We start from the raw sequence: 24448 nt of genomic DNA on the forward strand, positions 1-24448 counted from the left end.
TTAGTGCCAGATGAGAGGAAAGACCAGGCAGGGTTCTGCTTTGCTATACACAGGGTCACTAGGAGTCTGAATCGACTTGACAGAACTAACAACAATGGTATAATAGGATTGTCTAAATTTTAAGAATTTACTTTTAAATAAAGCAAACCTAATAGATAACATCAACTGAGAGTAGAAGTGATCCAACCTAGGAAACTGTAAAGTCATCATGTGGGGATAGGAGGGGGAGGAAATTTATGATCATCAAGACCCAGGGAAGATCATGAGGATGCTGTCTCAGAAAGAAGAGATGGAAAACACTAAGCTAAAGCTATGTTCTAATCATTTAACTTCTTCTTAGTAAAATTTCTGCATATATAACATCATATATGATGAGTTGAGTGAATAAACATCAAATTTTTTTTTTCTATTTCTGATGAAAAAATATGTTAACAGATGAGTGATGCTCTCATGGAGCCAATGAATAGAAAGGCTGCTTTAGAAAGTGTCTTAGTCTGTTGGGGTTGCTATAACAAATTACCATGGACTGGGTAGCTTAGTCAACAAACATATATTTCTCACAATTCTGCAGGCTGGGAATCTAAGGTGAAGGTCATTTATTTCTCACAGTTCTGGAGACTGGAAATCTAAAGTTAAGGTGCCAACATGGTCAGGTTCTTGGTGAAGGTGCTCTTCCTGGTTTACAGATGGCCATCTTCTTGCTGTGTCTTCACATGATGGAAAAAGAGAGAGCTAGCTCTCTGGCCTTTCCTTATAAGGGCACTAATGCCATTCATGAGGGTTCCACTCTCATGACCTAATTACTTTCCAAAAGTCCCACCTCCAAATACTACCACATTGGGAATAAGTTTCAACATATGAACTTTGGAGGAACGCAAACATTCAGTTCATAGCAGAAAGTGATTCAGTCCACAGTACTGGAACCCTCAGGACTTTCTCTTGTCATCTGTTGTGTCTTTGCCTCTCTCTCTCTCTCCCAGCTTTTCTGGTCTCTATGGCAAGTCATCCACAAAAAGTAACCTGCTTTCTCTAACATTCAATTTCCTTACGGGATAGAAGACCTTATTGGCCATATTGATTCAGGTATCCACACAGGTCTAATCAACTGTGGCCAAGGGGCTGTGGTTACATGGTGCAAACAAGCCCATCTGGGACCCACCATTGCAGAATGAAAAAACAGTTCCCAGAGAAGTGAGCATTTTTGTGAATTGCACAGGTACCTCCAAAGGATTCTATCACTGCCTATGCGTGTCTGCTACTGCGAGAGGGAAAAAAAAAAGCCAGATAGACAAAAGGAGAAAACACATTTCCTCAGGAGAAACTATTGCTCTTTAGAGAGGTGATATGCAGATTGCAAGAGCCCCAGGCAAAAAGTCCAAAGATTTGTGCTCTGTGATTCTGAGCAAATATTTGGACTTCTCTATACTCAGTTGTAAATGTGAAAACATGGCAAAACAAAACAAAACAAAGTCTCTCCATCCCTCGCAGGATTGTTAAGAGGAGTTAATAAAATTGACGCTGCTTTGGAAGTTAGTATGAAAATTTATGTATAAAGTGTTGTCCTTATTATTATTAAAATTATAAAATTACTCCCCAGTTAGTACTTAATAAAGCCAGTTTTATGGTAACTATTCACACTATCTTATCCTCAGTTACATAGCCCAAGCCTCTAAACCGTCTGAAGCAGGTGACAAGTTTTACGGCCGTGGATCATGACAAAAATAATAATCACGTTATTAAGCTAAACACTAACAATTGGCTCTGAGACTGAGTTTGATAAAAGAACTATCTCAGGACCACCAATAGAAGACTAAGAGTATTTTAGAATATAAAATTCCAAATTTCAAGAGAAAAGGATCCAGTTGGCACAGTTTGAGTCATACACCCACTCACGGTCTAGCCCTCCATGGGCAGGAGAGTGGGGTCACACTAAGAGACCTGGCTGCTGGAGCCACCCCAGGACGAGGCAGGCAATCTCCAGAGCAGCTGGCAGACAACTCAGTGGGGCCTCTACAACTCAGAGAGCCCTGTTCTCAAAACTAAGCAAAGGGTAAATGAGTGTGGCACTTCTGATTCCAGAGGGTGGTTTGGGTTTTTTTTTTTTGGACAAAATAACCTAAAAACCCTTACACTACAAATCACCCAGAAATACTGGATAAGATATGAAATACATCCTTTCAAATGAATAGCTAATTCCTCAGAAGTAGAGAAAACCCTCAGGATCTTTCCCCAGGCCCCTCAAAAAAGGAAGCAGAAGCTAAGAGAGGAAATTTCATAGGTAAATGCTGTGGGTTGTGCAGGGTGAGGATTGAAGGCAGTTGCAATCAGTAACCTAGATGTTGGCATTTTAATCTCATGTTAAGAGAGATGATGTGATTGTGGGTCTTTGTTAAGATAGAGTTGTAACAAAGATCTTTGTATAAAATCAGAAACTTCAATAGAAACAAAGCTACTAAAATCACAAGTTTGTGATATGGAAGTATGTCTACTTCAACATGGACAATGGTTGGGAAAAAAACCAATTTCCTCCCTGCAAAGTCTCTACCAAGGGTCTACCCTCAGGCAGGTTTGAGATTCCATTATAACACCTGTATGTTCTGGGAACTCCCAGCTAGCATAGAAGAGGGCCCAGGTTGATGTCTGGCAGAAATGAAAATAAAACTGCCATAGTAGGGAACACCTTCAACATGGACCCCACAAGAGTCTCAAAGATAAAACCATGCTGAAGACGTGTCCATAGTCCAAATTTATAAAACTCTGGAGGAACCATCTACCCTAAACAGCAGTCAAGACCCACAGTAAACAGCATCTCTAAAATCAAAAGTGTTGAAATCAACAAAGGAGACTGTTATAAATGATTGTTTCAAATCATTTGACATCAAAGAAGGAATTGAATCAAAAGAAAATAATAAAATACTAGGAAACCAAGCAGATTGGGGGAGAGGGACAAATAGATAATAGGAAAAGGGACAGCAAATTAAAAAAAAAAAAACTAAAAAGAAAGGTAACTTCTAGAAATAAAAATATGGTTATATAAAGTAAAATGTCATTGTTTTTAACAGTAGATTAGACTGTAGGTTAGACTCAGCTAGAGAGACAACTATTTTAGACAAATCTAGGATGCAGCAGAGAGACAAAAATATAGAAGACACAAGAAAGTAGTTAAGAGACTTCAAGAATAGCATGAGAATATCTATCTTATTTCTGAAAGGAATTCCAGACAGTGAGGAGAGGGCGAATGGATGAAAAGTAATATTTGAAAAGATAATGACTGAGATGAAACTCTCATATTCAGGAAGCCCAGTAGATTCTAAGCTTTTATTTTTCTAAGAGAAAAATAAAATTCATACCCAACTACACTGTAGTAAAGCTGCAAGAACCAAAACACAGAGAAAAGACTTAAGAATGAATAAGCACAACCTACCATGTGCCAAGTGCCCTAGAAGGAGAACTCGAGGAAAGGTGAAACCTGTGGCAGTTCTCTGGAAATACATGGTTTTTCTAAAATGGTTGCTCTGGATGAATCAGTTGTAGAAAAATATCAAATTGCTGTGGTTTTTTATACGTGTTTGTAATGAAGAATCAAGGTCCCCAAATTTGGCTTGTGTTAATTATGCCTAGATGTGAAATGGTTTCTAAAGGATATAGTGAACTACTGAGAGGAAACCAGGGTTACTGATTCATTTATTTATTTGACTAATTTTACTAGAAACTTTTTGCTTCCTTATGTTTGTGGTTCAAACATATATACCTAATGACTCACACATTTTACATTTCTTCACTATGATTTTTTCTTTAGATTCAAAGAGTTTTTCAAAATGTAACCTGCTGGATACATTGAGAAAATATGCCTTCATTCCTGCTCCTACCCACCCACCCATCTTAATGTGTTAATGTGGGGAAGTAGTAAAAATTAATAGTTAAAACAGGATTTGGAGCTGACAGATCTGACTAGTTCTACTATTTACAGGTTCTGTGATTTCAGGCAAGTAACTGTTCTGAATTTCAGTTTATTCTTCTATAAAATATTAATGTCTACTTTAGAGAGTGATTGAAAGGACTAAAGAAGTTAATGCTTTCAAACTATTTATGCTCCAGAAGTCATATCAAATTGCTTACAGTCTTTCTGAAGGTACTATTCCATATCTTGGCTTAAAGCTTGTATTCATACTGTTCCCTCTACTTGGAACAGTTCCCCTTGCCCTGCCTCCTTACCCTTCACCTGACCTAACATTTAGAGGAACTAACATCTGAAGAATGACCTTAGTTTGTATAACATCTCCTCTAGGAGGCCTTTCCATGCCCCTCAAGCCTCAGGTATTTGCTCTTCATCTATATAAGCTGTGAAAATTACAATGGCTTCACATTTTAGCTCATTTCACAGAGGAAGCTTTTAAACCAACACAAACATAAATGACTTGCCAAACGTTGTAAAACCAGCTAGTGGCAGAGCCAAGGCATGAAGCCAGGAATCTTGATTTTTATCCCCAATTATCTTTATTGCTCCCACTTCAGCTAGCAGGGCTGGCTCCACCCTGGTTACACCCAGACTCTGGGATGCTAGACATATAGACTCCAGAAAGAGACCCTCTGTGTGTTTCTGGCTGAGGTGCATTTCTTTCCCATGACTCGGTAATTCATCAGGCCATCTAAGACATCCTGACTGCTAGTCCTTGCCAGCTGTACTAGCCTCCCTTCACTGAGTCACCAGATGTTATAATCTTGGTCTGGACTGACGCCTATCTTCTGCATTTTCTTCTTGGTGCCAACAAAAATACGTTAGCATCTTAATTTAGCCAAATCTCTTTCCAGAACTTATCATTCACACGGGGATTTTTCTCTTCTTTTGAGACTCAATCATTGTCCTTGCTGGAAAGAATTGTCCCCCCTCCTCTCACCACCACCACTCACCCTGAAACACACATTTATCCATGACTATGCCTGACCCCATTGGCCAGGGAGCTAAAGGAGGAGAAAGTGCATTCATTGTCTTCCCCAAACCCACTGATCCTCTGTTTTGTTTTGTTTTGTTTGTTTGTTTGTTTTTTTATTAAACTGCAGTTCATCCAGCTGTCTAAGCGAGGGACTTAGAGGTCATCATAGACTGATGCTCTCCCTCTGCCCCATTCAGCCAGGCTCTAGATCTTGCCTTCTCATCTCTTTCAACTCTCAGTCAGCCCTCCTCTCTCTTCGCTCTACCACTGCCTTAGTTCTGGCCTTCCCAAACTTTCCCCTGTATCTCTGAAAGAGCCTCCTAACTGGTTTCCATGACTCCACTTTGTCTCTGTTCCTCTTATTCATTGCAAAACGATTGTTCTAAAATGCAAATTTCACCAGATGAGCAGAATCCCTCACCTATAAGACAGGTCAATTATTAAGAAAGACCGTTAGTTGGATCCTTTATGAAAATTATCTGTTATTCTTAAGATCTGCCTCAAAACATGTTGAATGGACCCAGCTCTGATCCAGTCCTCTTGGAGTCATTCAAATTATGATACTCCTGGGGCTATCTAGTCAAAAGAAAGATCCATGCTCCTAACTGTCACATTATTTTATTCAATTTGCTATTTCTCATCCATGGGCCAAAACTTACAGTAGCAAATAGGTACATGTGTTATATTTATTGAAAGAAAACATGTACGTGGTAAAAATTCAAACAGTGTAAGAAGTTTTATAGTTTAAAAAAAGGGGCAGGGGATAAGTTTTCTTCTTACCCCAAATTTTGAGTTGTTTGGTTTCCATTCCTAGGAGTAATGACTTTTATCAATTTTGGTGACTATATAGTCCCAGAAATGTTCTCTGCGGGCACCAGCGTATTTGATTAAATAAATGGAAGCATTGTTGTATTTCACTACATCTATTTTTATTTATGTGTTTATTTACTTACTCAAGATGGAGAGTTGGAGTGGAATATTTTATTGAGGATATGTACCATTGTTTGTTTAACCAGTCCATTCTGATTGACATTTAGGTGTTTCTAGACTTTTTTTTATACAATAAATAATGTTTTAGTGAATATTTACGTATTCACTTTTTTGTGTACGTGTAATGTAAGTATATCTATAGGATAAATCCCTAGAACAGGAATTTCTGAGTCGAAGGGTATGTGCATTTACATTTTGATAAACATTACCAAAACACTTCCAAAGAACTTGCACCAGTTTAAACTCTCTCTGCTAGACCATGAAAATGCCTATCTCCCGACACCCTTGGTGGTGCTGTGTATCAAACTTTTTGATCTTTGCCAGACTGACAGTTAAAACTACTATTTCATTGTTTGAATGTGTATTTCTCTAATTATGAGTGATGTTTGGCTTCTTTTCACTTTTTTGCAGCCATTTATATTTTATAATCTGGGAAGTTTTTCTATTGATTGTTAGTCTTTTGTGATTTACTTGTAAGAGATATTTATATATTAAGAAAATAAACATTTTTCTGCAAAATATTTATTTTTTCCTTTCCACTTGCATTTTTATTTTATCTCAGTTCTTCTCCATGGAAAAATATTATTAGTATAATTAATTCATTAAATTTTTCCTTGATGGTATCTGGAGTTTGTGTTTTGCTTCCATAGCACTTCCTCATTCCAAAACTCATTTTTTTTTCAAATTCAGATGTTTGATCTGTCTGGAAATTATTTTGGTATAAGGAGTCAGATGAGACTCAGCTTCATCTTTTCTCAGATGGTTAACCCTTTGTCCCAACTCCATTTATTTGCTCATCCCTTTTTCCCCTTGGTTTTAAATACTTTCTTTAGCATATATTTAATCTCTATGTGAATTTAGTTCCCAACTTCCTATTCTGTTCTACTGATATCTGTTTCCTCATAAGCCACTCTCTTAATGTAAAAATTACTCTGCCTTTTTATGCTTTAGTATTTGGTGGTGCCATTCCTTGGTTTGTAACTCCCCGTTTTCAAAGATTTCACGGTTTTTCTCAAATGTTTGGTTTTTTTTGTGTGAACTTTCGAATCAATCTGCTTAAGTCCAAAGAAAATGAAGCAGCTTGTATTTTACTGGAGTTATATTAACAGATTAACATAATATAATATATTAAATAATGTAATATAATATAATATATCATATATTTTAAGTAATATAAAATATTAAATAATGTAACATATATTATAGATTTAGGCAAAATTGATATATTTATACTATTGAATTTTTTAACCTAAGAACTGAGTATCTCTGTCCCTAATTCAAATATGTGTATTTGTGTGTGTGCACACACATGCACCTTAGTGGCATTACTTAACCTTTCTGAGCCTCAGTTTCTGCCTCAGTAAAATAAGAAGAAAAACAGTAGCCAAGCACTTAAATATATAAAGCAATTATTAACAGACATAAAGAAATACACAGCAGCACAATAACAGTAGGGAATTTCAACACTCCACTTACACCAATGGATAGATCATCCAAACAGAAGGTCAATAAGGAAACATTGGCCTTAAATAGCACAGTAGACCAGTTGGACTTAGTAGATATACACAAAACATTCTATCCAAAAACCACAGAATGCACATTCTTTTCAAATGCACATGGAACATTCTCCAGAATAGATCGCATATTAGGCCACAAAACAAGTCTCTCTAAATTTAAGAAGATTGAAATAATACCAAGCATCTTTTCTGACCACAACAGTATGAAATCAGAAATCAACTACAGGAAGAAAATTGGAAAAGCCATAAATATGTGAAGATTAAACAAAATGCTACTGAACAACGATTGGGTCAAAGAAGAAATCAAAGGAGAAATCAAAAAATACCTGGATACAAATGAAAACAGAAACGTGAGATGCCAAAATTTATGGGATACAGCAAAAGCAGTTTTAAGAAGGAAGTTTACAGCAATACACAACTACCTCAACGAACAAGAAAAATCTCAAATAAACAATCCAACAGTGCACCTAAAGAAACTGGAAAAAGAAGATAATCAAAGCCCAACATCTGTAGAAGGAAGGAAATAATAAAAATCAGAGCAGAAATAAATGAAATAGAGACTAAAAAAACAATGGAAAAAACAATGAAACTAAGAGCTGGATCTTTGAAAAGATAAACAAAATTGACAAGCCTTTATGTAGACTCACCAAGAAAAAAAGAGAGAAGCCTCGAAGAAATAAAATGAGAAATGAAAGGGAGAAATTACAATGAAAACCTCAGAAATACAAAAACTTATAAAAGAATACTACGAAAAGCTATATACCAACAAATTGGATAATCTAGAAGAAATGTATAAATTCTTAGAATCAGACAACCTTCCAAAACTGAATCAAGAAGAAATAGAGAATTTGAATAGGCCAATCACCAGTAAGGAGATTGAAACAGTAATCAAAAACCTCCCCAAAAATAAAAGTCCAGGCCCAGATGGCTTCCCTGGTGAATTATACCACACATTCAAAGAAGACTTAATATTTATTCTTCTCAAACTCTTCCAAAGAATTGAAGAGGAGGAGAAGCTTCTTAACTCATTCTACAAAGCCAACATTACCCTGATACCAAAGCCGGACAAAGACAACACAAAAAAAAGAAAATTACAGGCCAAGATCACTGATGAACATCAATACAAAAATCCTCAACAAAATACAAGCAAATTGAATACAACAATACATTAAGGTCATACAGCATGATCAAGTGGGATTTATTACAGGGATGCAGGGATGGTTCAACATTCGCAAATCAATCAACGTGATACACCACATTAACAAAATGAAGAAAAAAAATCACATGATCATCTCAATAGACGCAGAGAAAGCATTTGACAAGATAAAGCATCCATTTACAATAAAAACTCTGAAAAAAATGGGTGTAGAAGGAAAGTACCTCAACATAATAAAGGCTATATATGAAAAACCTACAGCTAATATCACTCTCAATGGAGAAAAACTGAAAGCTATCCCTCAAAGAACAGGAACCAGACAAGCATGCCGACTTTCACGATTCTTATTTAAAGTAGTATTGGAAGTCCTAGCCAGAGCAATCAGGCAAGAAAAAGGAATAAAAGTGATTCAAATTGGAAAGGAAGAAGTGAACCTGTCACTATTGGTAGATGACATGATTTTGTATATAGAAAACCCTAAAGAATCCATCAAAAAACTTTTAGAAATAATAAATGAATACGGTAAAGTTGCAGGAGACAAAATCAACATACAAAAACCAGTGGTGATTTTATACACTAACAATGAAGTAGCAGAAAGAGAAATTAACAAAAAGAATAAAATACCTAAGAATAAACTTAACCAAAAGGGTGAAAGATCTTTACACTGAAAACTATAAAATATTGTTGAAAGAAGTAGAAGACACAAAGAAATAGAAAGATATTCCATGCTCTTGGATTGGAAAAATTAACGTAGTTAAAATGTCCATATTCCCTAAAGCAATCTACAGATTCAATGCAATCCCTATCAAAGTTCCAATGACATATTTCACAGGAATAGAACAAAGAATCCTAAAATTTATACAGAATAGCAAAAGGCCTCGAACAGCTAAAGGAATCCTGAGAAAAAAAGAACAAAGCTGGAGGTATCACACTCCCTGACTTCAAAATATACTACAAAGCTATAGTAATCAAAACAGCATGGTACTGGCACAAAAACAGACACACAGATCAAGGGAACAGGATCTAGAACCCGGAAATAAACCTACACATCTATGGATGGCTAATTTTCAACAAGGGAGCCAAGAACATACAGTGGAGAAGGGAAAGTCTCTTCAATAAATGGTGTTGGGAAAACTGGAGAGCCACATGCAGAAGAATGAAAGTAGACCATTATATTACACTATACACAAAAATTAACTCAAAATGGATTAAAGACTTGAATGTAAGACCTGAAACCATGAAATTTCTAGAAGAAAACACAGGTAGTATGCTCTTCAACATCGGTCTTAGCAGCATATTTTCAAATACCATGTCTCACCAGGCAAGAGAAAGAACAGTAAAAATAAACAAATGGGACTACATCAGACAAAAAGCTTCTGCACAGCAAAAGAAACCATCAACAAAATGAAAAGACAACCTAACAATTGGGAGAAGATATTTGCAAACCATATATCTGATAAAGGGTTAATATTCAAAATATAAAAGGAACTCATACAACTCAACAACAAAAAAGCTAACAACCCAATTAAAAAATGGGCAAAAGATCTGAACAGACATTTCTCCAAAGAAGATATACAGATGGCTAACAGGTACATGAAAAGATGTTCAACATCTCTAATTATCAGGGAAATGCAAATCAAAACTACAATGAGATATCAGCTCAAGCCTGTCAGAATGGCTATAATTAACAAGACAGGAAATGATAAGTGTTGGAGAGGATGTTGAGAAAAAGGAACTCTCATACACTGCTGGTGGGAGTACAAATTGGTGCAGCCACTATGGAAAACAGTATGGAGAGTCCTCAAAAAATTAAGAATAGAACTAGCATGCGATCCAGCTATTCCACTACTGGGTATTTATCCAAAGAACACGAAAACATGAGTGCCTAAAGACATATGCACCCCTGTGTTCATTGCAGCATTATTCACAATAGCCAAGATATGGAAGCATCCTACGTGCCCATCAAGGGACAAATGGGTAAAGAAGATGTGGTATATATACACAATGGAACACCACTCAGCCATAAAAAATGATGAAATCTGGCCATTTGTGACAACACAGATGGACCTCGAGGGTATTATGCTAAGCGAATTAAGTAAAAGGGAGAAAGTCAAATACCGTATGATCTCACTCATAAATAGAAGATAAAAACAAAAACAAACGAACACATGGAGAGAGAGATTGGATTGGTGGTCGCCAGAGAGGAAGGGGGGAAGTAGGAGGGTGAAAGGAGTGATTAGGCACATGTGTGTGGTGATGCATTGTAATTAGTCTTTGGGTAGTGAAAATGATGTAATCTAGAGAGAAAACGAAATATAATGATGTACACACGAAATTTATATAATGTTATAAACCAGTGTTACCACCATTAAAAATAAATAAATAAATAAATACATAAAACATTTGGACAATTTGAAAAACAAAACTAAGAACAACTCATAATTGGAAACAAACATCCAAACAATGGAGAAATGGTTAAAAACACATCTATCTAAATGTGAGAATATTTTGGAACCATTAAAATTGTAGTGACATTTAAAAAAAAAGAAAAATAGTGGCCTCTCTCCACCACCACTACCAAGGGTGCTGTAAGGGATACACACCAAGTGCTAACATAGGTGCCTGACATATATAAAGTTTTCAGTATATGGTAGTGATTATTTGTTGTTAATATTATTGTTATTTTTCATATAGTAACATTGTGGTTAATTATCATCTTTTTGCTCCTTTCAGTTAAGATCTACATATTTATTTTTCCTGTATATCTAAATCAAGGCTTCATATTTTCTAAACAAGTTTCAAAATTTAATGTTTCCTATCTATCTTATTGTCTTCACCATTTAAACATTAATTAACACCTTATAGTTGGCAAGTTTGTATTGGAAAGTAAGCTAGTTTTCCTTTCCCAGGAGATCCACCTTAAGCCTGATGACTCAATTCTTCAAAAGGTTTTCCTTAGTCATCTTTTTACCTTTTAAAAAAACTTATGCCAGATTCCCTTTACTTAAAAAAATATGCTAAATAGGAGTTTATTGGGATAAGGAAAAAGGATACTGCCTCCCACCATCTACCCATCTCCAAAATATACATTCTTTAAATTAGGAGTCCTGGAAAACAGGCTTTTGAATGAGGGGGGGTCACACACATCATATCTAAGAATAATGAACCTATGTTTAAAAGATCTTGTCAATCCAAGATGTTTTAAAGTACTTCATGTTTTAAAATGTATTGATATATTATGTCAGTGTCATCTTCCCGGAAGAACAAAGGTAATTTTAAACTTTAAACATAGGGATATGTGCGTGTTTATTTGTGTGTGTGTGTGATATACACACACACAAGTATATGCGTGTATTTGTGTATGCATATATATTAAGTAAAAACTATATACATAAACCATTTTTGTATTAAATATATAGGTATATAAATATTTTGTGTTTTATATAAAAATACTATATATATACTTGTATACAAAATATACTATATATATTTTTATACAAAAATACTATATACGTATAATTTTTCCCTGAAAAAGAAATTTAGCCACATTACAATATATTTTGGATAATAGATGAGAAAGTAATTACCGAAGTCCTACTATATTAACATAATTACCGCCATCATTTTAGCGTTTCTCCTTCCAGTCTGTTTTCCCATGTGTATATACATTTTAGTTATAAGTGTAATGGCATAAGTCATCTTTAAGGGACATTACCAAGGGGATTCCTGATAGATCAAGGAAACACCAACAGAAGGAAGCTGGAGGTATAGTTCCTTGAGGGCAGAAGTTAGGGGGAGGGGTTCATAAGATGTTAGGTGGAGCCTCCATCCCATCCTGTCCCCATCAGGGAATGGAATGGTGCAGAGCATTTTCTATGAGTATATTTGGAGAACTACCCACATATCCATAAAAAACTAACATATGTAGCCTGCTATAAGATAATGCATGAGCAGCCAGTGTCAGCCAAGAAAGAATCACAAGTAGTACCAATTAAGTAAAAAGAATTTTTGCCCTTTTCCTCTATATCCTTCTATCCCTGTTCTTATCCTAGAAATACAGAAGCAGTAGAACGAGTAGGGGAGGAGGAGAGGAATTTCAAAGTAGAGGAAGAGAAAAAGAACACACCTTGGTGATTTCATCCAGTCTCATCACTTTAAATATCATCTGTGTGTCAATGACTCCCAAACTTCTAATTCCACCCTTGAACCCTCTCCTGAACTCCAAATTTGTATATCTAACTTCTTACTCAGAATCTCCACTTGAATATCTAATAAAGTTAACATGTCCAAAATTGTACTCTGATCACCCCCAACAACCTGATCTAGCTGCAACTCTCTCCATCACAGTTGATAGCAACTTCATTTTCCCAATTGTTCAGGCCAAAAATCTTGGAGTTTTTCTTGACTTCTCTTTACCCACACATTGCATATTATTTTTCGTCAGGAAATCCTGTGGAATCTACCTTTGAATATATATAGAATCTGACCACTTCTCACCACCTCAACTACTGCTTCTCTGGTTTGAGCTAGCATCATCTCTTACCTGGAGATGCCACTATCTTCCAATTGACCTCCTGCTTCTATACTTGCCACCCTCACTCCCACAGTGTATTTCAAAATAGTAGCCATAGTGGTGTTTTTAAAACACAAATCAGATAGTGTCATTCTTTTACCCAAAATTTTCCAATCATTTTCCATCTCATTCAGAAAAAAGCCAAAGTTCTTACAATGGCCAACAAGGCCTTATGTTATCTGCCCTTCTCCATTCCCCCTACCTCATCCTGTTTTAGTCTGCCATAGCGAAATACCATAGACTGGTGGCTTAAACAACAGAAATTTATTTTCTCACGGTTCTGGAGGCTGGATCAGGGTGCCAGCCTGGTCAGATTCTGGTGAGAGCACTCTTCCTGGCTTGCAGACAGCCACTTTCTTGCTGTATCCTGACAGGGCAGGAAGAAAGAGAGAAAAACGAGCTTTCTGATGTCTCTTCTTGTAAAGAGACTAATCTTATTGGATCAGAGCCCTACATTTATGACCTCAATTAACTCTAATTACTTCCATACAGGCCCGATCTCCAAATACAGTCACATTGAGGGTAAGGGCTTCAACATATGAACTTTGGGGAGTCCACAAACATTCAGTCCATGATATTGTCACTAACAATAAGTCCTCATCTCCTACTAAGTCCCCCTTACTCACTATCCCCAGCTCTGTTGACCTGCTTGATGATCCTTGAATAACTCATACATATGCCTTCCTTGGGGCCTTTGCACTGGCTGTTTCCTCTGCCTGGAATATACTACTTCCAGATATCCCCATGGGTAACTCCCTTCCTCCGTCAAGTCTTTGTTCAAATGTCAACTTCTCAATTAAGCCTACCTCGATCAGTCTATTTACAATTGCTACCTACCCTCACTAGCATCCTTGGTCCCCTTATCCTGCTGTCTCCTTGGTTGTTCCACATAACCTTCTAAGATACTTTACAAGGAGCTGGATGTAGAGTAGGGACTCAGACAGGGGAGGGGTAGTGAGAACCTGGTGAGAGTGGCTACAGCTGCCCTAGAGGGCCAGGGGTTGGGGTTTGGGGAGGAGGCCACACAGGAGCTGACATTTGAAAGGTAAGTGGGAGCTTGAGGAAGTAGGCCTTTACTAATGAGCGGGCTTTGGAAACCAAATAAACCTTAGCTCCCCAAAACGAATAAAAAAGTAGAATGGCAGGCATTATGATAAGGCAATGAGGAAGAAATTTGTGGGCAGCTGGAGAATTAGGGGGAAGGTTAACTCTATTCTATTTGGGCAGATAGGGTTCTTGCTGGCTAAGGGACTATATTTCATAAGGATGTGTTCCCAGCTTGTTTGCTTAAATAATAGGATGTCACCCCATCTGACTTTGCTATTGCAGACTTTTCTCCTTTATATGGGAATTGTCTTAGGAAATATTCCCCAAAATACCTATATTTTAACAGCTATGAACAAGTTTTTGTGCCTGGACTTCTAGCCTTGTGGATGGATAAATGAGATGGTGCAGCATTTAATACAACTGGGATGTAGACAATGACTAGCTTTCTCCACATCTGAGAGGTAAGTGCTATCTATTCAAGCCGTGGTCATTCCAAGCCAAGTCAAGTTTGCTCTCTGACTACACGTCTACCCCATCCTTTACCCTACACCCAAAATGGGTGACTGTCAACACTCTAGGCAACTACTTCCTACATTTTGGAATTCTGTTTTCATATGTATGTGTACCATGTCATTGTATTTCTAGGAGAAATAACTCTTCCATCTGTTAAGTAGCTATAGCAGGGTGTTCTAGTTAAGGCCAAATTGGATTTTAAAGCTTGTGAGTCTATTTGTGTAACTGTTGAGCCGGCAACTCCCAGCTTGCATTGACTCATCAACTGATATCTTTTTTGGGTGGCAGAAGGGGATGGCCTGGAAGAGGAGATAAGGAGGGAACACAGAGAACAAGGCCAGCAGGGAAGAATTGATGTCACCTGTCTCTTTCTTGAAAAGTTGGTTAGGACCCCAGTGGAGAAAAGGTAATAAGGTTAGAAAACAAAGCCTGAGATGCCTGGCAAGGCTTAGCACAAACAATGCTTAATGAAAATTTATTCTATCAATTTATTTTTTAAAAAGATTATGTTTACCTATATTGACATGATCCATTTGGAGAATGACAAGAATTTTGTGGTCTGACAAATTTTGTACAATTGTATGTAAATAACAGATGAACCTCACGATCAGTGACCAATCATGGCACTTCTTACAAAGTCTGTTGGTGAGTGGTCACTGCACATCTGCTATGAGTGCACATACAGACAGCGACCAGTGTAGTCTTGTTGTCTCCCTGTCCTCCCAATAGTAAAGCCACATGATATTTTACAAAAATGGATCAAAACAGGGAATTGGACAACAAAGAAGAAAGTGCAGCAAATAAATGAAAAATGATAAATCTGGAGGCGAAATTAAAATCAAATGTAGATGGAGTTATAGAAGACATAGCTGACCACAGGAATGTTGACGCTGATGTCTTTGAAGAGACTCCAGCTATGCAGCCAGAGGAACTTGGCAAAGGTGAACTTGTCGTCAATGAGGAAAGTGGTTGTGATGAAAGGGATGAGGATATCCCAGAGGAAGTGATGCCAGCAAAAAACTTCACATTAAATTAACTTCAGAGATATTTCATGACACTGAAAGTGCAAAGGATAAAATGACAAATGCTGATTCAAATTTAGAGAGGAATCTAATAGCCAAGGCATAGAGAAGATGCTCAGTCCATAGCATAATTGTACAATGAGAAGGCAAGCACTGTTTGAACTACTCTTGATAAGTTTTTTACAAAGAAATAAAACACTTTAACATTCAAAGTTTATAATGTTTAAAATTATAGTGTACTAAATAAGTTTTAATTTTACTATTTTTTCATTTCCCTACACATTTATAACTGACAATAAGAGAGATTTTAACGTTTTGACAAAAATACTAAGGGTGATGGAAAAATCATAATTTTTCCAATAATTATTGAGATCACTTTGCATAATTGCAGCTTGCACAGTCATTTATGTGGCTCCACACTTCCATGCAAAGTGAGGACAGAACAGCCTACATCAGATAGAGTAAATATTACAGTAACATTCAATGAATGCTTCCATATGCCAGATACCGAGAATGAAAGCAACCCATTTCTGGTTCAAATAAATGTAGAAGGCAATTCTAAATTTAAAGTAACAACAATAATAATAACGGCAATAGATAACACTTACTGAGCACTTACTCTATGCCAGGCACCTTAAAATATTTTTTACATTAATTTATTTAATCACCACAACAATCTTATGAAGTAGGTACTGCTATTATTCCCCTGAGCAGTGATACAGTAGGATGAAGAGATTTAATAATCTTGCTATGCAGAATGAACAAAGAACTGTTTTAAGTTTAACCGGTTTCTAAGCTCAGGTTCTGGAAAATGGAGAGAAAACAGAATCTTTCACTGTCATGGACCAAGCCAGCTTGAGGCCTATTAATAAATGAAAACTCCATTTCATGTAACCTGACATACTTGCATTTATTCATTCATGCATTTAATGATTCAAGAGATATATGTTGAGTGCCTCCATTTGCTTGCACTATTTCTAGAAAATGAGGATACGACAAAACTCTATCTTCAGGGAGCTTATATCATAGTGGTAGAGATAAGACAATAGCAAAGAAACAAATATATCACATAATATCAGATTATGTTATGATAAATTCTGATATTTATATCAGAAAAATGAGATAGGGCAAGGAAGAAAAATAAATAGACAAGGAAATTGCTAGGATATTCTAGAAAGACTTTCCTGAGGAGGGGGGCATTTGAACAGAAAACCAAATAATTTGAGGGAGCAAGTCAAGTGAGTATCTGATAGAAGAACATTCCTGGCAGATGGAAGACCAAGAGCAAAGTTCCTGAAATGAAACTGTGAGTGGCAAGTTCTAGGGAAAATCAAGAAAAAAAAAGGTTGAAATAGTGAAATAAGTGAGAGGAAGGGTCTCAGAAATGAAGCTGAAGGGGTAACCAGTGACTATAATAAATGACTTTGCATCCGTGGAAAAGATTTTAGATTTTATTCTTAGTGTCGTGAGAAGCCATTGAAGGGCTGAGAACAAGAGAGGGAAATGTTTGGTCTCATTTTAAATATCGCTCTGGCTAGAGTGTAGAGAATGGAGAGTAAGGATGAGAGTGGGCGGAGAAACGCTTGGTGGCTATTACAGTAGTTCATATGAGACAGTGATGGTGGCTTGGACTAAGGAGGTAACAGTAGGGGGAGTGAGAAATGTTGAATGAGTGATATATTCTGAAGATACAGTCAAGAGGATTTGTTGATGGATTTGATGCTGGGTGTGAAAAAAAAGTGAAGAATCAAGGTAGACCACACAGTTTTGGTCTTAGCAACTGAGTGGATGGTGGTGCCTTTTACTAAATAAAGACTAGGAATAAGTAAGTTTGTGTTGGAGGGTACCTAGAGTTCTTTTTTTAGACATGCAAGATTTGAGATGTCTGTTAGATATCTAAGTGGACATGGTGGACAGCTGCAACACCTGTTCTGATGCTCAGAGAAAAGGTCAGAGGTGTCTGAGTCTGGTGCGCAGAGGAAATGCAACAGGAGGAGATATCAATGGAAGCATTATCAGCATATGAGTGGTAATTAAAGCCAAGGAATTAGGTAAGTTAACCTAGATCTTGACTGTAGATAAAATCAAGAAGAGGTCATGGGATGGACTTGGGCACATGCCAGCATTTAGGAGTCAGAAAGTTGAAGATGATCCAGCAATGGAGACTGAAAGAAAAAAAAAAAAAACTTTGTATTTTATACTTATATTTCAAATGACTAATGACCCTGGCTACAGTATAAATGCATCAGATACTTCATGCCTTACAATAGTCCAAAAAATTGAGGAAAAATGTGTTTTATACCCTCTGAGAAAAGTTGCTTTTTTTTTATTACAAATTCTCAAAGGACATTGATCCATGATTAGTATGTTTTGAAGAATAGAAATTCTTTGAAATGGTTCAATACTCGGTACTATTAGAATAAAAGAAACTACTTCATGGCAAGAAAAATGTGTAATACAGGTTAAATCTTAAACCGGATATTCTTGCCTTAAATATTCACCTAATAACAATCTGAGAAAATTACAAATGCAGGCAGATTCCTAGTCACTAAAGATACCAGCTAAAAAAAGGGGTAATAGCTACAAGTACAGTGTCACCAACACACATCCCCTTACACATTCTCAGTTTCTGTGTGAATGTGGTCGTATTATCACGTATTCTTACCAGCAGCAAATACAGAACATTGAACTTGACGGTAGTGCATGCCGGTATGCTACTCATTGCCTTTCTGCAAGTTGGTTTCTGCTCCAAATCACTACCACAATTTAAGGATCACCTTAAATCGTAAAGTTTGAGGTTTAATATCACCTGGACTTAACCATCCAGTGTGAAATATGGTTGAGAGCTGGTTTACACCTGGTTCTTCTTTTCCCATTCTGTGCAATCTCCTGGGTTATGAATTTATTGAAGGACGTCTTCTATGAGTCTGGCCATTATATGTGGATGATCAAAATTAAAGTTCAGATTTGGGGGCATTAGCAAATCTCCTTAGGGACAAAGGGTTCTTTCATGCTCCACTTGTTTATCTGAGTTCTTGTTTTTCTTCAGATCCTAATCTAATAAAGCTTTATTTTTTTGGCTCTTCAACTTTTTTTTTTTTTTAATTTTATTTATTTATTCTTCCCCCAAAGCCCCAGTACATAGTTGTATGTCATAGTTGCACATCCTTCTAGTTGCTCTATGTGGGACGCGGCCTCAGCATGGCCGGAGAAGCGGTTTGTCGGTGCGCACCCGGGATCTGAACCCAGGCCGCCAGCATCGGAGTGCGAGCACTTAACCGCTAAGCCACGGGGCCAGCCCGGCTCTTCAACTTTTAAAAGATTTTTAAAAAATATTCTAGCTACCATTTTTATTTGTTTTCTGCGGGAGTATGACTCCAAATAACCTAGTCTGCCATTATTGGAAACCTGAAGTCTCAATCCCATCTCTACCTGAGAAAATTTTACCCAAGTTTTCAAAACTCTGCCCTCACTTCCTCAATGCTCTTCTTGATCGCCTGGTACGTGTGCGATTTCTTTCTTTTTCAAAACCTCGTATCACCTCTCTGACTCTCCTACGTATGAGTCATGAGTGCCCTCAGCAATTCTGGTTTTATCTCTTGTTAGATTCTTAATGGCAGGTGGCATGTCTTATCCCCTGAAGCAACTAGTTCATGCTTTGCACAAAGCACTTAAGATTTATTTAATTAAAAAAGATTTCAAAGTATTGCTTGAGAAACCAGCGATTAAACAATCGCTTCAGTTATTTCCCACATTTCTCAATTGCAACAAGGAATAGTCTTGAGCAATAAAAAAAGTTCCCAAGCCTTTTCCCTCACATACCACTTAGGTTGAGTTTACATAAACTAATGTGACAGCCCAGTTCATTCTTATTCTAGCAACCCCCAGCTGCTGGAACATTCAGTCACCATTAGTTCAACTTGTGATAATAAACATGTTTCATCAGTCCACTTCACAGGACTTATTAAGTAGCCGCAGTTTACAGGGTAAGAAGGAATTTGGCTCCTAAGGAGCATAATTTTATACAGATGTGGTCAAGCAAAACTGAATGCAGAACTGCATGACAATATGTGAAATGATGTGGGGAAGGGAGGAAATCATTCGCATAGAGCGTGAAACATGTGTTGCCTTAATTGCTGTATATTCCAGGGAAAAATTATATTAGCCTAAAAATAATCTAAAATTTGAAATTCCACAACCCAGCTGACAAATTCTAGGCTTGTCAGTTAGTAGCTACTTATGAAATCTAAGACACCATGAATTGTAAGACATCATTATTTTACATACCATTTAGAAAGGGAAAAATCAGTCAAATAATCTATGTTTCCCATTAGTATTAAGCATAACCATGATTTCAGAGATGTTAAAATATGATAAAATATGTTTCTTAGAATCATTGAAATATAGCATGTATCTTAAAATCTTTGAAGCTCTATTTCTCCACTGAGTAAACAAATGGGTATAAAAATACTTTCTTCATAAATGTTAGTTTCCTTGTCATCCTTTCTTTTCCAGTCTCAATACTGACCCAAGGGAGTCAAAATCTACACCAACAGAATGAATAGTTGTGTAAAGGTGAAGGTCTGGCACCACACCTGCCCACAAAGAACAGATCACAGGAAGTTGTGCAGGTACAGCTCAGGAAAACCAGATCTTTTACCTATAAACTTGCTTCTACCCACTTGTGATGCATCTACCTATGGAGAAGAAGGTGTATTGAAAAGTTAACTGATCTGATCTCTCTGCTTCTGAGAGAAAGATGGGTAAGTTTGTAATAAACCAACTGGATTTGCACAACATAACATCTCTCTCCTACCTTTCTCAGGGGAGCCACCTGCCCACCTATAGCGTGTGATCTGCTCTGCTCTCTGCCATATTTGAAAGTAGCTTATCCCAAAAGAGATGACTGAGATTTTCTAACCCGGCTTGTGACTGGGTAGGTACATCTCCCTAAATCTGAAGATCAATATTAGGAAGTTCACCTACCCCAGGTATAAAACACAATCTCTAATATCAGCTTTATTATTAGTAAGGGTGATATTTTGGTCTCTTATCTGTGTTACCTTTTCTTGTCTTAATTGGATCAAGACTCATAAGTCAGGAAGTTGTAAGGGGCAGTATTTGTAGGTTCCCTAAAATAACAACAGGCATACCTGCCCTTGGCCCTGATGAGCAGGCAGGCCTCTCTACTAAAACACAAAAACTATGATAAAGGTTGCCTACTCAAGATGGCATTGGGAGGTTCAATTCATCATGTAATCATCCTTCCCTCACCCTGTTTGACACAGTCATGAGTACAACCCCAGCCCACATCTGAGTGTGCTATTTCTTTCTGCAGAGGAGGGAGACCACTCCTTTCTTCTCCCTTTTCTCTGGCTTCTCTTAGCTTCCTCCCATCAGCAATGCTGTCCAAAGCTTTATCTCTAACTCCTGATGGATTTGGCTGCCCTCCCTTTGCCATTAGCCAGCAGAGAAGCAACCCAGGCACTTATCCAAACCAACCAAAGGGCAGGCAGCTGCAGTCTATTAGAATAGACTAACAGGCAGTCTATTAGAATGACAGTGGTATTACCTAAAAGTTCAGCAAGGACCACATATTGACTCACTGTGAGACATCAAATTAGGTGAATAAGGAACTTTATTAGTAAAACCATAATCTACTTTGGCCACATTCTCAGAGACCAACAAACTGGGACCAAAGGCAGCTGTGCAGGGACATCAAGAAGTGGGATATGAGGACAGCCAGAACATTCTAGTAGAGGAATCTTGCCCAGCTCTATGCCCTCTTACTTTGTTGTATACATTCTGTATCAAAACAAATAAATTACATCTTTGCCAGAAAAATTGAGCTAGGATGCTTGCTTTTGTTTTTTGCACCAAAGGAAAACATCTCCATATAGTCCACAGATTTTCATATTACTTATTATAATTTTTAATTATTTTATTTGGTTGTGCCCTGACTCACAGCCCCTGGGCCCCCCTCTACCCAGCTATTCATGCAGCAAACAGCTCTGTGTAAGCATAACCTCACAGCACTTGCCCTTAGCTGCACACCACGTCTCTTGCTTTATGCCCTGGAACTTCTCTGACATGGGGGCACCAGGAGTGAGAGGCAGTTGACCTTCGTGGTGCCACCAGTGGATATGGGGGGATATTGGTGAACAAATTCTCCCCCCTTCTACCCCTAAGGCAGATAATTTAGAGGCACATCTACACTGGGTACTATCACTGTCTCTGCATCTGGAACAAGCTGTAGAGGTCCCATCCCTGAAGATCAGAAGAAGCATGATAAAGCATGGACTTCTTCAAGAGGATAGAATAACACTTGGTGCTAGTGAATTTGGAATGATGCAGAGGGAGATGGCCAAACAAGTTTGTACTACACCTTGATCTGACATGTTTGCAAGAGAAAGACACTGGGCTTAAAAAGAAGGGTGTTTATAAAACTCTCTAACATAGAGGTATTATAATCACCAGTTAGAAAGAGAGAATGCGGTTAAGAAACAAAAGCAAGACTCAGTGCTCACTGAATACAAATTTTAGCCTAAGGCTGACTCTGCTTGCAATGATTTTTAAAATATTATTTTAGAGTTTTTGGAAGACTTACAGTACTTTTGGATTTAATCCATTACAACACGCTAGATAGATGGGACAATTTGCAGTAATACAATTGTTCAATATAAGTAACTTATTTTACAAAGCTTCTCCTCTTTCTTTTCTTTTTTTTTTTTTTTAAAGATTTATTTATTTATTTTCCCCCCAAAGCCCCAATAGATAGTTGTATGTCATAGTTGCACAGCCTTCTAGTTGCCGCATGTGGGATGCAGCCTCAGCGTGGCCGGAGAAGTGGTGCGCCGGTGTGCGCCCGGGATCCGAACCTGGGCCGCCAGCATCAGAGAGCACGCACTCAACCGCTAAGCCACAGGGCCGGCCCTCCTCTTTCTTTTCAAATCAAGATGGCCAAACTACCATGTGATGCCAAGCACAGTGTGTTCCCGGAACAATAACAGATTATAGATTTGTGAGGTTTTTATAAGTGAGACATTTCCAAAGCAAAGCTGGAGAAGTAACTAGATGAAGTCCAGATCAATCATAGAACAATTGGGTCCATTCCTGGTTCTTTTTGAGGTTAGGCTTACCCTGAAGAAGAAGTCAGGCTGTTAGGAATCCGCAGAGGTGACTTTTTTCTTGTAAGGTTTTATCTGAAGGTCGTCCTCATACCACTGCCTTCATTTATAGCCCGGGCTCAAGCACTAGAAGGCGTTGAAAATTACTACAGAGCAATCCAGCAACCCAGCCAAGCAGCATCATTCAGGAAACTTGCTTCTGTGGCCTCAAGGGTCACGCTTGTTCAGGATACACATAAAGGATTGCCTAGAACAAACATTTTGACAGGTTTCAAGGGCGAACTGGTATCATCTAGAAAAAAGAGGAGGAAATAGGACTCGGTCACTCACAGAGTAAAGACATTGTTTGCGAGTAAGTTCTTTTGCCAATGACCAGCAGCGACTCTTCAGAAGAGAAGAGGCAACAACTTCCCTGGGTGTGGTGTTTTACCAAGCTGGGTCTGCCTTTTACCACTGCAGCGGGAATTCTTCCTTTCCTATCTCATTTACTTATGTATCTCAAACATCGTGCACCTACATAAAAAGACATCCTAGCAAGGGGTAAATTGGATCACAGATACTAATAAAATCTGTGGAATCTTTCTTGAGTTTTTATCATTAAAATTATCCAAATTCAGATCATTACCAGAATGGACATTTACAAATTCTCATAAAAGAACCAGTATTTACTAAAGGTATCTTTACAAAGTCTTTTATGGTTAATCTATTACAATGTGCTTTATCAACAACTCAATTTTACTCTTAGGAATAGTACATTGACAGAGAGAGTATTTACTCTGAAAGTTCAAGATGCAGTAGAGCATCATGGAATGTTTTCATACTTTTAGGACCAAGTAGGAAGGACCTGTGACTACTTAGTCTAAAACCAAACATTCTGCAATAATTTTAATAGTGCTTAGGTCAGATTCAGAACTTTGATATTTTGGAACTCAGCATTTGTGCTGCATAATGATCTTTTAAGAGGTCCTTTCTAACTTGGTGACACGACAGTGAACATAAATTTTATTGGGAGAATCAAAAGTATAAATATCAAGTTGCTGTCTGAGGCTGTTCAACCTGAGCCAGTGTGGTTTTCATATATGTTTAGTGAAATCTACTGAAGCCAAAGCAGAGAAATCACTAAGCCCCACTTAATTCCAACCATGGCTAATGTATTCATCAGAGTAGGCTGTTAGGCCTCAGTCAGTCAGAAGTAGTCTCTAGGTGAGCGAGTCTTCATTTCCTTCCCCTCAATGAAGGCTGGCTTTGATAAAGAACTCAGATTATTTTATTTAACTTTGCTAAACATTTAAAATCGCTGGAACATTGATTTTTGATCGGGCAAAATAAGCACCATAGCATTTAGAAGAAAAAGGGAACAAGAGAACCATGTAGTGGCAGAGTAGGGTTTAGACCAGTGGTTTTCCAAGTGTGTGGTCTGGGGACCCTTGGGAGACCCTGAGACCCTTTCAGGGTGTCTGTCAGATCAAACATTTTGACAACACTAAGATGTTATTTGTCTTTTACCCTCTGACTCTCTCATGAATGTATGTATAGTGGAGTTTTCCAGAGACTATATGATGTGTGATG

Source organism: Ceratotherium simum, chromosome 8, assembly GCF_057802395.1.
Source record: "Ceratotherium simum simum isolate JZ-2026a chromosome 8, ASM5780239v1, whole genome shotgun sequence".
In the NCBI taxonomy this organism is placed as follows: Eukaryota; Metazoa; Chordata; class Mammalia; order Perissodactyla; family Rhinocerotidae; genus Ceratotherium; species Ceratotherium simum.